The 14,025-nt window shown below is 37.8% G+C and overlaps 1 pseudogene; it reads left to right on the forward strand.

The window, feature by feature from the left end:
* The first annotated feature begins 249 nt into the window (after nucleotides 1–249).
* LOC100347827 (isochorismatase domain-containing protein 1 pseudogene) lies at nucleotides 250–1,052 on the forward strand (annotated as a pseudogene).
* Nucleotides 1,053–14,025: the final 12,973 nt, after the last annotated feature.

Genomic DNA, 14,025 nt, shown 5'->3' on the forward strand with positions numbered 1-14,025 from the left:
CAACCAATATAGAAGACTCTGGGTTGAGTCCTGGCTTTGCTTTTGATTTCAGCTTCTTGTTATTGCACACCTTAGGAGGCAGCATTGATATACTGAGGGTTTGGGCCCTAGGTACCCACATGGGAAGTCAGGGCTATGTTCTCCGCTTCCAACTTTGGTCTGATTCAGCCTCAGATGTTGTGGGCAAGTGAAGAGTGAACCAGTGGATGGAGGAATGCTCTCTCTCCAGCTCTATGTTTCTGATTCTCTTTCTTTGCATGGCCCTCATCTGTGCAGTATGGTGCAGGATGTGTGCTGCTCATTCAGAAGTCCCTCAGCCTGTGGTGTGACAGGATCGACATGAACCACAAATTCATAGTGCAGCTCTTCACCAAGCAGTGGGGCCTGTACATGGATCTGCCCAGGGCTTCACAGTGAGCAGGTACTGAAAGCTGTGCCTGGTGTCACTGCAGATCTAACTCATCACTCTGGGAAATCTTACACCTTCAAGCACTGGGTTTTTCTTTTGTGATATGCAGAATAAATTCAGAACATCCATCAAGTATTTTGTGGGTATTATTAGTGTGGGACAGAGAACTGTTGCAAGAGGTCCAGATTTTATAAAGTCCGGTTACCGTAACAGAACACTATTCTAATGGTCTTGGTAGCACATTCAAGAAATCGATTTGACAAGTGCAAAACTGGTACTTCCAAGGATCAAATTTCCTTTGGTATTACCAGAAGCAGAAGCATCATTATCAGAGATTCCTGGAGTCAGGAATGTTGTACTTGTTGGAGCAGAAAATCATGTATGCATCCAACAATCAGCTCTGAAGCCCATTGGCCATGGTATCAAGGCTCACATTGCTGCTGACACCACCTAAAGAAGCATGATGGACGGGATGATTGCTCATGAGTGTCTTGCTCAAATCAGTGTCATGGTGCCCTTGAGTGAGGCTATCCTGCTGTAGCTGGTGGCTGATAAAGACCATCCCAAATTCAAAGACATTCAGAAACTAATTAAAGTGCATACTGCAGAGTCAGGTCTGCTTTCCAAAGAACGGGACATTTGAAGAACTGCCTTCTTGCTCACTGCAGGGGATGGGACTGTAAGCCCAGAACAGCTCTTGCCTCTACTAGAATTGTAATGTTAAATACAAAAAATATTTTGCTGTAAACTGTTTTGAAATAATCAGTTTCTTCATAATACACATTTTCAAATAACTTTCTGAAGAATCCTCATATACTAGATAATGTCATCTTTTTTTAAAAAAATTAATTCCTCAGGTTTTTAAGAGTTATTTATTTATTTATTTGAAAGGCAGAGTTGCAGAGAGGGGGAGAGGGAGGGTGAGACAAAAGAGAGAGACAGAAATTTTCCAATTGCTGGTTCACTCCCTAAATGGACACAATGTCCAAGCCAGGAGCCAGGAGCTTCATCTGGTTCTCCCATATGGGTGTAGGGGTCCAAGTACTACAACCATCTTCCACTGCCTTCCCAGGCCCATTAGCAGCAAGTTGGATCAGAAGTGGAGCAGCCAGGACTAGAACTGTTGCCCATAGGGGATGCCGGTGCTGCAGGTGCCACAACAGTGGCCCTGATAATGTCATTTTGTGATAAACCACAGAATTTGTTATTCACACAGGATAGAGATTAAAAAAAACTAGACTGATATTTAAAACATGTATTTAAAAACATGTATTGGGCCCAGCACTGTGGCACAGCAAGCTAAGCTGACAATTGGAATGCTGGCATTCTGCATTGGAGTACCAGGTTGAGTTCTAGCTACACTGCTTCTGACGAAGCTTCCCTCTAATGTGCCTGTGAAGGCAGTGGTGATGGCCCAAATGCAGGGTCCCTGTCACTCACGAGGGAGGCCAAGATGGAGATCTTGGCTCCTGCCTTCAGTATGTCCCTGATTATGCTCCTATGGCCATTTGTGGAGTGAACCAGTGGATCGAAGATCTCTCGATCTCTCTCTCTCTCTCTCTCTCTCTCTCTCTCTCTCGGTTTCTCTCTTTCTCTCTCCCCCCTGGTTTTGTCCTTCTCTCTTTCACCCTGCCTTTCAAATGAATAATAAAGCAAGTAAGTCTTAAGAATGAAATAAAGATGTATCTTAAAGAATTTATTGGAACAAGGAAGATTCAGGGAAAGAGAGAAAGAAAGAGTACCCCGATTTGGTTCACTCCCAAAGTGACCTGACTGACTACTGTTGTTTCAGGGCCAAAATAAAGAGCCAGGAACATAATCCAGATCTGTCACATGGGTAATAGAAGCCCAATTACTTGAGCCATCTTCACTATCTCACAGCATCTGCATTAGCAAGAATCTGGAGTCGGGAGCTGGAGCAAGGAATAGATCCCAAGGTTTCTGATGTGGGAGACAAGTGTCTTAATTGCTGGTCTGAATGCCTGACCCTGGATGGACACTTTTTATTTAAAAAAATAATATTAATAAAATGGCCTTATTATTGGTAGGTTAATTTCAGAACATAATTTTGTATTTAGAAAAAATGGCCCTTCTAGTAATACGAATTGAGTCTAATTCTCCTGGGAAACATAGCGATCCTTCAACAGTATCATACATATTTGTATACTGCTAAAGGTCTAGGTGCACTTGCATGTATGGACGTGTAGGTTTAATTTCAAAATACCTTCTAGATAATAAGAAAGAGTAAGAACTTTGTTCTACATCTCATTCTGGACTCTACTGAAGTAGTCAGGGCATCAGAATATTCTTTGCCAAGGCTTAAATTAGTTATTCTTTGTGGGCTTCTGGGTTGTTGGACACCTGCCTCCTTTCCATCCCCATTCTCTTTATCCTGAGGCTGTTAGAGCTGCCCTGTTGTGACAAGCCCAGTAGCAGTGCCCTTATTTTTGGTGATTTCCTTATCCCAAGCCACATTATTGGGTAGAATTAAACTTTTATAACTTGCCTGAAATCGTAATTAAAATGTGGACTTGATCATAAACAGGTCATTCTGTGAGGGAAAACCAATTAATATTTTCACTCCCTCATTTGTAAAACACAGATGAAACTTAAAAATCAAAGCAGAGAAAGAGAGATTTTCATAGATTCCTCAAATTATGGACAGCAAGTTATTTTACTCTAAGGAACGCTGTATTTCAAATAATCCTGGTGTGAGTGTGATTGTGTGTATGTGTGTGTGTATGTGTGTGTTTCTGCATGCACATGTATATATACATATTTGCATACCACCCCTTACATATATATATGATGCATACATAATTATTTGTGGTTTGCTTTCTTCTATTTTACAATCTACATAGATGTAATTTTTAAATTTAATGAATAAGCCATTTTATGATTGTGTTTTTAAAAAAAATATGTTGCTTTTTACACAAAACTCCCATTTTTTACTTTGTAAAACAGATATATTATTCATACATATTATAAGAATAATTGTCAGTGTTTTAGATATGATTATGAAAATGTGATGATAATGACTTTTATTCCTGGATCTAATTTACATGTCAGATAATGGATAAATGTGAACATCTATCAGATACCCTTATTCATGCTGCTCTAACTATTCTCAATTTCTTCCTCTTCTTTTATTTTCCTGTTTATCCTTATTCTCCTCTGTTATTTCTCCTTCCCATAATTCTACTGGTTCATCTTCTTCTGCGGCTGCTGCTTTGGTGTCTCTTTCTCCGTGTTGTCCCTTTTCTACTGTGCATGCTCTCTCCTTTTTCATATCTCTTTCCTCCTCCCTCCTTCTTTATACTCCTCTTCCCTCTCCTACTCTGTCTCTTCTACTTTCTTCTCTATATGATTGTCTAGAATTCAACTGTAAATCTTATTTTTATATGTTAGACTTCTGCATGACTTGAAATAGTCATTTATTTTTTTCTAAAGATTGGATATGACTGCATTTAGCAAATATTTTCCAACCTCCTGCTATTTTAAATTAGTTGTCTTGATTATTTCACTCTTTGTTCCTACCTCAACATTTATCTTAATGTTCTCTTGAAGTTGTCAAATTGTCTGGAAATTAGAAAGAGCAATCAAGGCTCTAGGATTTGAGTTCTTATTATCAAGGGTAAGCAAGCCTATAATTTTAAATAAAAACACAGTCAATGTTTATTATGTTACAGAGAATCACTCTGTCTTATAGGTAATAAGAAATTGCATCTTCCTCTTCTGTAAAAATATTCAAAAACAGTTATTATTATGGTTGATCTACATAAAAATGCTTTCATTTTCTTTTTAACACTTGAATATAATATAGATGTATACAATTTAGGTATATACTAAATCCATTTTATGTATATTAGATGTTCAGTTTTAAATTGAAAAGGAAAGTTACATGTTTGTTCCTGAAGATAGAAACTGCATACAGATATTGCATGTATGAATGTATGCTGTATGTATATATTTCCTATTGGTGAGAATCCTGCCTACTTCACAGGCAAAACATAACAGAAATGTTACTCATCAATGTGCAGGTAGTGCATACTCTCTCAACAGAAAAAGTCTACTATATTGTTCTTATAAATGTTGGAAATATCCTGTAACATTACTATTGCCAAACAAATTGTTTTTAGGATAAAATTTGTAAAAGGTATAAAAAAATTCAACAATCTTTTTTAAAGATTCATTTTTATTTATTTGAAAGACAAAGTTATTAGAGAGAGGGAGAGACAGAGAGAGGTCTTCCATCTGCTGGTTCACTCCCCAGATGGCTGAAATGGCCAGAGCTGGGCCAATTTGAAATCAGGAGCCAGGAGCTTCTTCCAGGTCTCCCATGAGGGTGCAGCTGGGCCATCTTCTACTGCTTTCCAAGGTCATAGCATAGAGCTGGATTGGAAGAGGAGCAGCTGGGACTAGAACTGGTGCCCATATGGGATGCCGGTGCTGCAGGCTGGAGCTTTAACCCACTGTGCCACAGTGATGGTCCCAAGTTTAATTAATTTTAATTAATAGATTGTGTTTTATTTAACACTTGTGCTGGAGGGTTGGTCAACTTGAGAAACCAGATGAAGGCAGTGCTGTCAAGATTTAATTCTCTGGGACATTCCTCCTGTGAGGGCTGCTTGGTTGCTTGTAACTCCTCCCTCCACCCCCAGATACAGATCAATGTTCTGAGAAAGCCTGCATTCTATTCAACTGCAACATACATAATATTAAACTAATGTCTTCTACATTAACCTGTTTTTCTTCTACTCTAACATTCTTTTTGAAGATTTTCAAGATTAATATTGTCTGACATAATATTGTACAAGTTTACTTGCCTGTTAAATTGTCCACTTCTACCAACAGTAAACCATTCAGTGATGACTGGGGCTTTTTATCACATTGCAACCTCGATGCCTAGAATAGTGTTAGATGCACAACTGGAAACTGTGGAATTAAAAATCATTTTTATCAAATAGGCTACCATGCACAGTCTGTAAAATCAACTGAATTTGTAACAATGCCTTGCCATTTGAAAACATTTCAGTCACTATGATGTGAAACATTTTTTCAAGGACCGAGTAATGCTTTCTGAAAACCTACTCATTGACAATGGCAATGATAATAATGAAAACAATGTCACACTCAACATTTTCTTTGTTCTTGAGGTAAACCAAAGATTTGAAGTAACCTAAGGAGCTTACAGTATAGAAAAAACATGCTGAATTGTGGTGAAAACAACAATATTTGTAGTGCTAACTCTAGCTCTGTAGCCATCTTTAAGCCAAAAGAATTACAACCACAGATACTCTGAAGTCCAGCAACCCAGCCCCAGGCCACCAGAACCCTCAGACTATGGAATTCCTGCATGGTGTGTAACTTAATGATTTCCATCAAGTTTGGGAGGGTTAATGGTATTAAATCTGCAAATCTTCCTATATTTTCCTTCTTTTTCTAGGACTCCCACCATAGTTCTCCATTTCTGTATATGAAGTTATGCCACGTGTTTTTGAGTCCTTCATTTTTCTTCATCTTTTATTTTTCTGTTCTTCAGGCTGAGTTTTCTCACATAAACTGTTTTTCAAATATGCTTTTATGCTGTCTGTTAAATAACTCTGCTATTAATCTAATCCAGTGAATTTTCTGTGTCAGTGTGTCTTAAGCAGAAGAGCGATGTTTGGAACTCACTATAAGCCAAAATACAGATCAATATCTGTAATGAATACAGATGTAAAATTATCAGAAAAATACCAGCAAACTGAAATTATAAATTATTTTAAAAGGATCATATACCATACCTAAGGGCAATTTATGTTAGCAATGCAAATCAGGCTTAATAAAAAATCAATGTAAAGTGTCACATTAACGGAATAAAGGACAAAGTAATATGATCATTTTATTTTTGCAGAACCGTCTCTTGACAAAATACAACAAATTCCATTCATCCACTCAACCAAATAAAAATTAAAGGGTATTTTTTCAACCTGTAAGAAAAACAAAAGTCAGAACTAACAGCTTATGTCTCATCCTCTTTACATGGTTTGTCATACTATAAGTAGGATAATTAGGCATGAAAAGTAAATTAAAAAAAATCTAGATTGAAATAGAATAAGTAAAACTACCTCTATTTAGATAGCATGGCCTATGTGGGATAGGAAACCTTAACAATAACAATTATAAGAATCAATAAGTCACATAACTTGAATAAATTTTATGAGTTGATAAATGATAAAATATTTTTGACAAATTATATTTCTAATCCAAAAATGTTTGTAGACCCCAAAGCTTAGTAATTTTGTTTGCATAAATAAGGAAATGAAGTATATCATTTATTTCCTGGAATGACTTGTGAGTTATAAGCAAAACAGTTCATACAAGTTTCTTTTATCTACAACTATATTTAATGATCTATTGACTGACAATGGATTTGATGCATGCTTTAATTCTGTAGATAACAAAGAATTGAAACTTAGAGTTAAATGTGGAATATACTATGGTCTGCATCATGGCAAGTTGTTAGATTGAAGTTCTAACTCCCCAAGATCATAATATTACCAGTTGGAGCTTCTGGGTTGTGACTAGGTCCCAAGGGCACAGTTCCTGTAAATGGGATCAGTGCTATTACAGATGGGGTTTGGGAGAGCTGGTTTGCCTCTTTCCACCATGTGAGGACTCAGGGAGAACTCAGGAGTTTGTAATCAGCGAGGGTGCCCTCCTCAGGAATGGACCATTCCAGGATCCTAATCTTGGAATTCCAGACTACAAAATTGCGAGAAATTAATTACTGTTGTTTAAAAGCTAGTGATTTAGTATTTTTTTTTTTCACTTTGGCCTAAAGAATGAGAAATTGCTTTGGGTTTTTGGCAATTACTTACTATCTTAATACTAATATCGATTTTTAAAATATCATTTTGTTTGGTCTCTTAAAAGACTTTTTATATGTCTATGTATTTTTTTTTTATTTTATTTTTATTTCTTTGAAAGACAGTTACAGAGAGAGGTAGAGACTAACAAAGAGGTCTTCCAATTGCTGGTTCACTCCCCAGATGGCCACAACAGCCGGAGCTGCACCGATCCAAGGCCAACAGCCAGGAGCGTCTTCCAGACCTCTCACGTGGCTGCAGGGGCCCAAGAACTTGGACCATCTTCTACTGCTATCCCAGGCCATAGCAGACAGCTGGATCGGAAGAGGAGCTGCTGGGACACGAACTGGCGCTCATGTGGGATGCCGGCACTTCAGGCCAAGGCTTTAACCCGCTGCACCACAGCACCGACCCCTATGTAATTATTTTGACATGGGACACTGAACTATGATAACATTCAGGATTAGTGACTTTCTTTTGAAAAACAGGAATAAGACACAAAAAGAAAAGAGAACCCGGTACCTTCTTAAAACAGAAATGTTATGCAGATTAATTTTGAGAGAGGAATGCACAAATGAATTTGAAGTTATCAGAATTATTCACATCCAGTGTCCCTTTGAAAACTGTATTAGTGTTGCTTAGAGAGACAGAATCAAAAGAAGATAAATATACATATATATATATATATATGGGGGGAGATAGAGATATATAGATATAGATATAGATATATGAAAGGGGCTATATTAGAGGAATTGGAACATGTGTTTATGGCAATTGAGAAGGCCCATGAAAGTCATTTGCACGTTGGAAATGCTGAAGTTCCGATAGCATGATTTATCCAATCCAAATGCCTCTGAACCAGATGCTGATGGTGGTACTCTCAGTTTTAGGCTAAAAGCCTGAATCCTATCATAGGAGTCTGTGGGCTAGGTCCCAATTCCATCAGCCAGCAAGCATAGAGTTTTGGTGACTCAGGAAGGAGTTATCATGTCCCAGCTTGGGGAGAGACCAATTCACTTTGTGTGTGTTTATTCTCTCCAGGCCTCCAGCTGATTGGCTGGTGCTTGTTCATACAGAGGGCGTCCTCCTCCACTATTCCACTCAGGCACACATAGTCATTTCCTGGACATAGCTAAAATAATGCTTTCCCGACTTTCTAGGAACCCCTTACTTCAATCATGTTGATACCTAGAATAAATCATCACAATAACCCAGTGTTCTTTTGTGGTTTTAAAACCCCTCCCTCAACTGACCTAGGGAACTGGTAATCATGAATAGCATTCTATTCAACAGACAGTACTAGAAATCCAGATGCCCTTAGCTTTGTATCCGCTTACACCCCACCTGTGCACTTCCACACCATGTACTGCCTCTTACTGGCAAGCTTCTGTCAGCGAGTTTACCCTCAACTAGTCTATGATCATTCCCCTACTGCTGCTTTAACTGACAAATGGCTGCAATGGCCAAGGCTAGGCCAGACTGAAGCCATGAGCCAGGAGCTTCATCGGAGACTCCCACATGAGTATCAGGGGCCCAAGGACTTAGGCCATCTTCTGCTGCTGTCCCAGGAACATTATCAGGGAGCTGGGTCAGAAGTTTGGCAGCCAGAATTCAAACCAGCATCCTTATGGGATGCCAGCACTGCAGGCAGAGGCTCAACTGCTGTGCAACAACACTGGCCCCAACTATCTATCTTAAAAATAACTTACACAAGAGCCCAAAGAAATTAGGGTGAATAAAACAGAACACCAACAAACTGATTAAAAGCAAAAAAAAAAAAAATCAGAAAGCACAAACTACTGATTGCATTTTCAAATGCCATTTTCTTTACTCATGACTTAAGAACTTAACTCAATTTCTACTTGAAGATGAATATGTAAGCATAATGTTGTGAAGATATATTACAAAGTTTGAAAATTGCTGGAGTTCTAACTCTAGAATAGAAAGGCAGAAAATACATTTAATGAAGAGAAAATCAAACAAAAGAAACTTTTCTTTCAAAACATAGGCAAAATTCAAATGCACAAGTGCAAAGAAATAGTCCTGAGTTATCAGAAACAAGATGAATAGAGAAGAAAAAGTTTCATCAAAACAGTTGGAAGTGATATTCCTTTTTTGTAAGAAATTCTACAAAATTGGCAATTAGCAACTCTTGTTCATTGTGCAACTGCAATTCTATTTTAGTCCTGTTTGGAAGAAAGCCCAAAACTGAAATTGCATAGTTAAGGCCCTTTAAAAGAAGAGTAAGATATTTTGATAACCCTGAAAAAGCATATGTTATGCTTCAGAAGAGTGGGTTAAATATCTTTTTATTTAGAAGGTTTATGGAAACAAAAATAAATGTTCCACCCAGTAATAGCCAAAGAGTAGAATGGGGACGTTGGCACTGAAAGGAAGGATAGAAAGAATTACGGACGCAATCTATAAGTTTTGCAGTAGACATGGAACATTTTCATAAGTTTTCACATGCAAATTCAATGTTTTTGAAGACATTAAAAACATAGTTAAACGAACAACATGAGAAGTAATGCCTTTAAATTGTGTGAAAATATTTTATCTATAACACTGGCTTATGTTGAATCATGACAGTATATGCCTGTTTTTGTCTTCTAGAGTTGTTTTACCAAATTTTCTTGCCCTGATATTTACTAGAATCAGAAAATGCATTACTCTCGAAATGTAGGTGTTTTTAATTTTGCAGCTAAAAAAAAATCTATAACTTGTATGTATTGTACTAGTTTAAATTTAAAAGGAGTCCTATCCAGCCTCCATCTTACTGCTTTTGTATAAGTATTTTTCATTACAAAGAAACAAAGAAAAAGTACTTAGAATATTTGCAATTTATTGTTTGGTATTTGAAATTTTTCCTGGATTGAATTCACCAATTATCTGATTATATAACTGCAAAAAATTAATATTTTGCTGTTGACAATGTTACAAAAATTGTATCTATCTTTTAATAAGTATCCTTTTCCATGAAGGTTTCTTGGTGTTAGATTTATCCTTGTTGGTAGTGAAGTGCAACTGCCTTAATAACCACTGCTGTATTCTCTTCAGTTTGAGAATAGTTCAATTTAAATGTTAAGCTCTGTGTAGATATTATTATTCAAAAGACTATTTTTACATTGTGAGGATAATTAATTTTGAGAAAACAAAGGAAGAGTTTAAGAAGGTAGAATTAATGATAACCAAAAAACTTATGCTATTGTAATGTGAAAGTCATCCTGTTTTTGAATAAAACAAATACTGTATAACAGAAACTATCATAATGAGCATAGATGTAGATATTTATTACAAAACCTAAATTTGCTCCAATGCTTTCTTTAGATTTATATATATATATATATATATATATATTTTTTTTTTTGACAGGCAGAGTGGACAGTGAAAGAGAGAGAGACAGAGAGAAAGGTCTTCCTTTTGCCATTGGTTCGCCCTCCAATGGCCGCCGTGGCCAGCGCACTGTGGCGGGTTCATCACACTGATCCGAAGCCAGGAGCCAGGTACTTATCCTGGTCTCCCATGGGGTGCAGGGCCCAAGCACTTGGGCCATCCTCCACTGCACTCCTGGGCCACAGCAGAGAGCTGGCCTGGAAGAGGGGCAACCGGGACAGAATCCAGTGCCCTGACTGGAATTAGAACCCGGGGTGCCGGTGCCGCAGGGGGAGGATTAGCCTATTGAGCCATGGCACCGGCCTAGATATTTTATAGTTCTATTTTTGTTGAGGTCTCTGATCCATTTTGAATTAATATTTGCATAAAGTGGAAGATAAAGTTATAAATTTATATTTTGTATGTGGATATTCAATTATTCCGCCACCAATATGTGAAGACTAAAGTTCCTGCATTGAATTGTCTTTCCAATTGTATTCTAAATCAAGTAACTCAATGTGTGGATTACTTGGGCTCTCTATTCAGTTTCATCAATCCATGTATATGTATTCTTTGACCAACCCTACACTATCTTAGTTGTCTTAACTGTGACACTATCACAGTTGTCTTAATTACTGTATAATTGGCTTACATAGGTGCAGGCACTGTGGTATAGCATGGTAAGCTGCAATGCAAGCCCACTATTGCAGAGAAGTTTGAGTCTTGGCTACACCACTTCAAAATCCAACACTCTTTTTATTTCTTTTTTTTTTAAAGAAGGATATGATATATTTTTAATTACAATTACAAATCTTTCCATAAATTAACCCTTATATCCTGAGGATTTCATCAGCAAATTATAGCAAGCATTTAACAGAGAAATAACATTAATCTTCCATAAACACTTCCAGAAACCAACAAAAGGAGCAACACATATCAACTTTTGAAGAGACCAGCAAACCACTGATAGAGCCATCAACCTTCTGATAACATTAGGCTACAATTTATATAGTGTGAATATTGTACTCAGAATGTTTGCCGAATTAGTAGATTTCAGCCACTTTTCACACAGGAAGGGAAAATGTGTGAGCCTGTAAGATGATTGATATGATAATTTGTTCAGTTTTGAAGCCCTCTCCATGCAGTCCCACATGTCTGTGCTGTGCTTTCAAGTGCTAGAACTGGGGCCTGGGATTGCTAACCCAACAACCCGGTTGCTAGCCCTAAGACAGATTTCAATTGCTTTTGGTATTTCTCTTCTTCATCCTGGCCAACCTCTAACCATCCTTTATTAATCTCTAACCAAATACTTGAGTATATCTTTTCCTCAATTAATCCCAGTATTCCTATTTATGTGTCACATATAGATACTTCAAAAAGTTCATGGAAAACTGAATTAAAAATTCATTTGGGTCCAAAAAATTTGAAGGCTGTACATGAATTTTTTATGATGTGCTTTTTTCATGAACTTTTTGAAGACCTTTTATACCATGGATTTCTTTTTTAATTTTATTTAAACAAGTTTCATGTATTTCATATATATATATATATATATATATATATTTGGAGTATAGTGATTATTTCCCACCCATTCTCCCACCCTTATTTTTTCCTCCTCTCTGATTCCCTCTCACTTTTTATAATGATCTACTTTCAGTTTACTTTATGCTCATAAGATTAACCTTATACTAATTAAAGAGATAAACAGAGTATTAAAATAAAACAGTCACTGAACAGTAGAGATAAGCTGCAAGCAATCATGGAAGCTGAAAATGCCAATTTTACTCCTATACATTATACTTTTGGTACCCAGTTTCCACAAATCATGTATAATGTATGCTATTTGTCTTTTGGGGACTGGCTTATTTCACTAATTACAACCACAAGGGTGCAGGGGCCCAAGGATTTGGGCCGTCTTCTACTTCTTTCCCAGGCCATAGCAGAGAGCTGGATGGGAAGTGGAGCAGCTGGGACTTGAACCGGCATCCATATGGGATGCCGGCACTGCCGGCTGCAGGCCACAGCGATGGTCCCAATATTGCGTCTTCTAACCTATGAACACAATATGTCTTTCCACTTATTTAAATCACTTTTGACTCTTTATAGCTGTTCACAAATGTTTACTACACATTTTTGTAAACTTAAACAAAAATGTTCCCTTTTTACTACTATATAGCTTAAAATATTTTACATCTTTTTTTTTTTTTTTTTTTTTTTTTTAATTTTTGACAGGCAGAGTGGACAGTGAGAGAGAGAGACAGAGAGAGAAAGGTCTTCCTTTGCCGTTGGTTCACCCTCCAATGGCCGCCGCTGCAGCCGGCGCACCGTGCTGATCCGAAGGCAGGAGCCAGGATCCAGGTGCTTTTCCTGGTCTCCCATGGGGTGCAGGGCCCAAGCACCTGGGCCATCCTCCACTGCACTCCCTGGCCATAGCAGAGAGCTGGCCTGGAAGAGGGGCAACCGGGACAGAATCCGGCGCCCCAACCGGGACTAGAACCCGGTGTGCCGGCGCCGCAAGGTGGAGGATTAGCCTATTGAGCCACAGCGCCGGCTTATATAGCTTAAAATATTTTAATACTAGAACTCATTCAATGGGGGTTTATTTAAATTGTGATTTAGGTATATATATCATATATCATCAATTTGAACAGAGATAATACTAAATTTTATAACCACTGGCTTAAACTTTTGTACGGGTTTAATTTCTGGCTGACTCATTTATTTCTGAAATATTCTTTTCTTCCACTTTCCCATCTCTTCTTATACCTTTCTCTTAAGTCCTTCTTTATTAACTAAGATAAATGAAGAAGAAAATATTCAAGCAGTTATGTGCCTTATCCAAAGTAACAGTGTTTAATGCCTTCCAGAAACTATGTATAAATCCACACATGGCTGATTATAAAGCCAGCAATTGACATGATATAGTAGCAAGGCATGATTCTGGTCAATAATCATCTACTTATTAGAGAAATAGAAAATGATATTTTTTTTCTAAAAAATGCAAATAATATAAAAGTATTCACATCTAGGGGCCAGTACTGTTGCATAGTGGGTAAAGATGCCATCTGCAGTGCCAGCACCCCATATGGGCTCTGGTTCCTCTCCAGGCTGCCCCATTTCCAATTCAGCTCTCTGCTATGGCCTAGGAAAACAGTGGAAGATGGCCCTAGTACTTGAGGCCCCTGCACCCACCTGGAAGGCCTGGAGGAAGCTCCTGGCTTCTGGTTTCAGATCAGTGCAGCTCCAGCCCCTGTGGCCATTTGGGGAGTGAACCGGTGGATAGAGAACCTCCCTCTTTGTGGCTCTGCTACTCTGTAACTCTGACTTTCAAAAAATAAATAAATGCTTAAAAGTTCATATGGATCTTAGTTTAAAACATTTGGTATATAGCCA

This window comes from Oryctolagus cuniculus, chromosome 14 (genome assembly GCF_964237555.1).
Source record: "Oryctolagus cuniculus chromosome 14, mOryCun1.1, whole genome shotgun sequence".
In the NCBI taxonomy this organism is placed as follows: Eukaryota; Metazoa; Chordata; class Mammalia; order Lagomorpha; family Leporidae; genus Oryctolagus; species Oryctolagus cuniculus.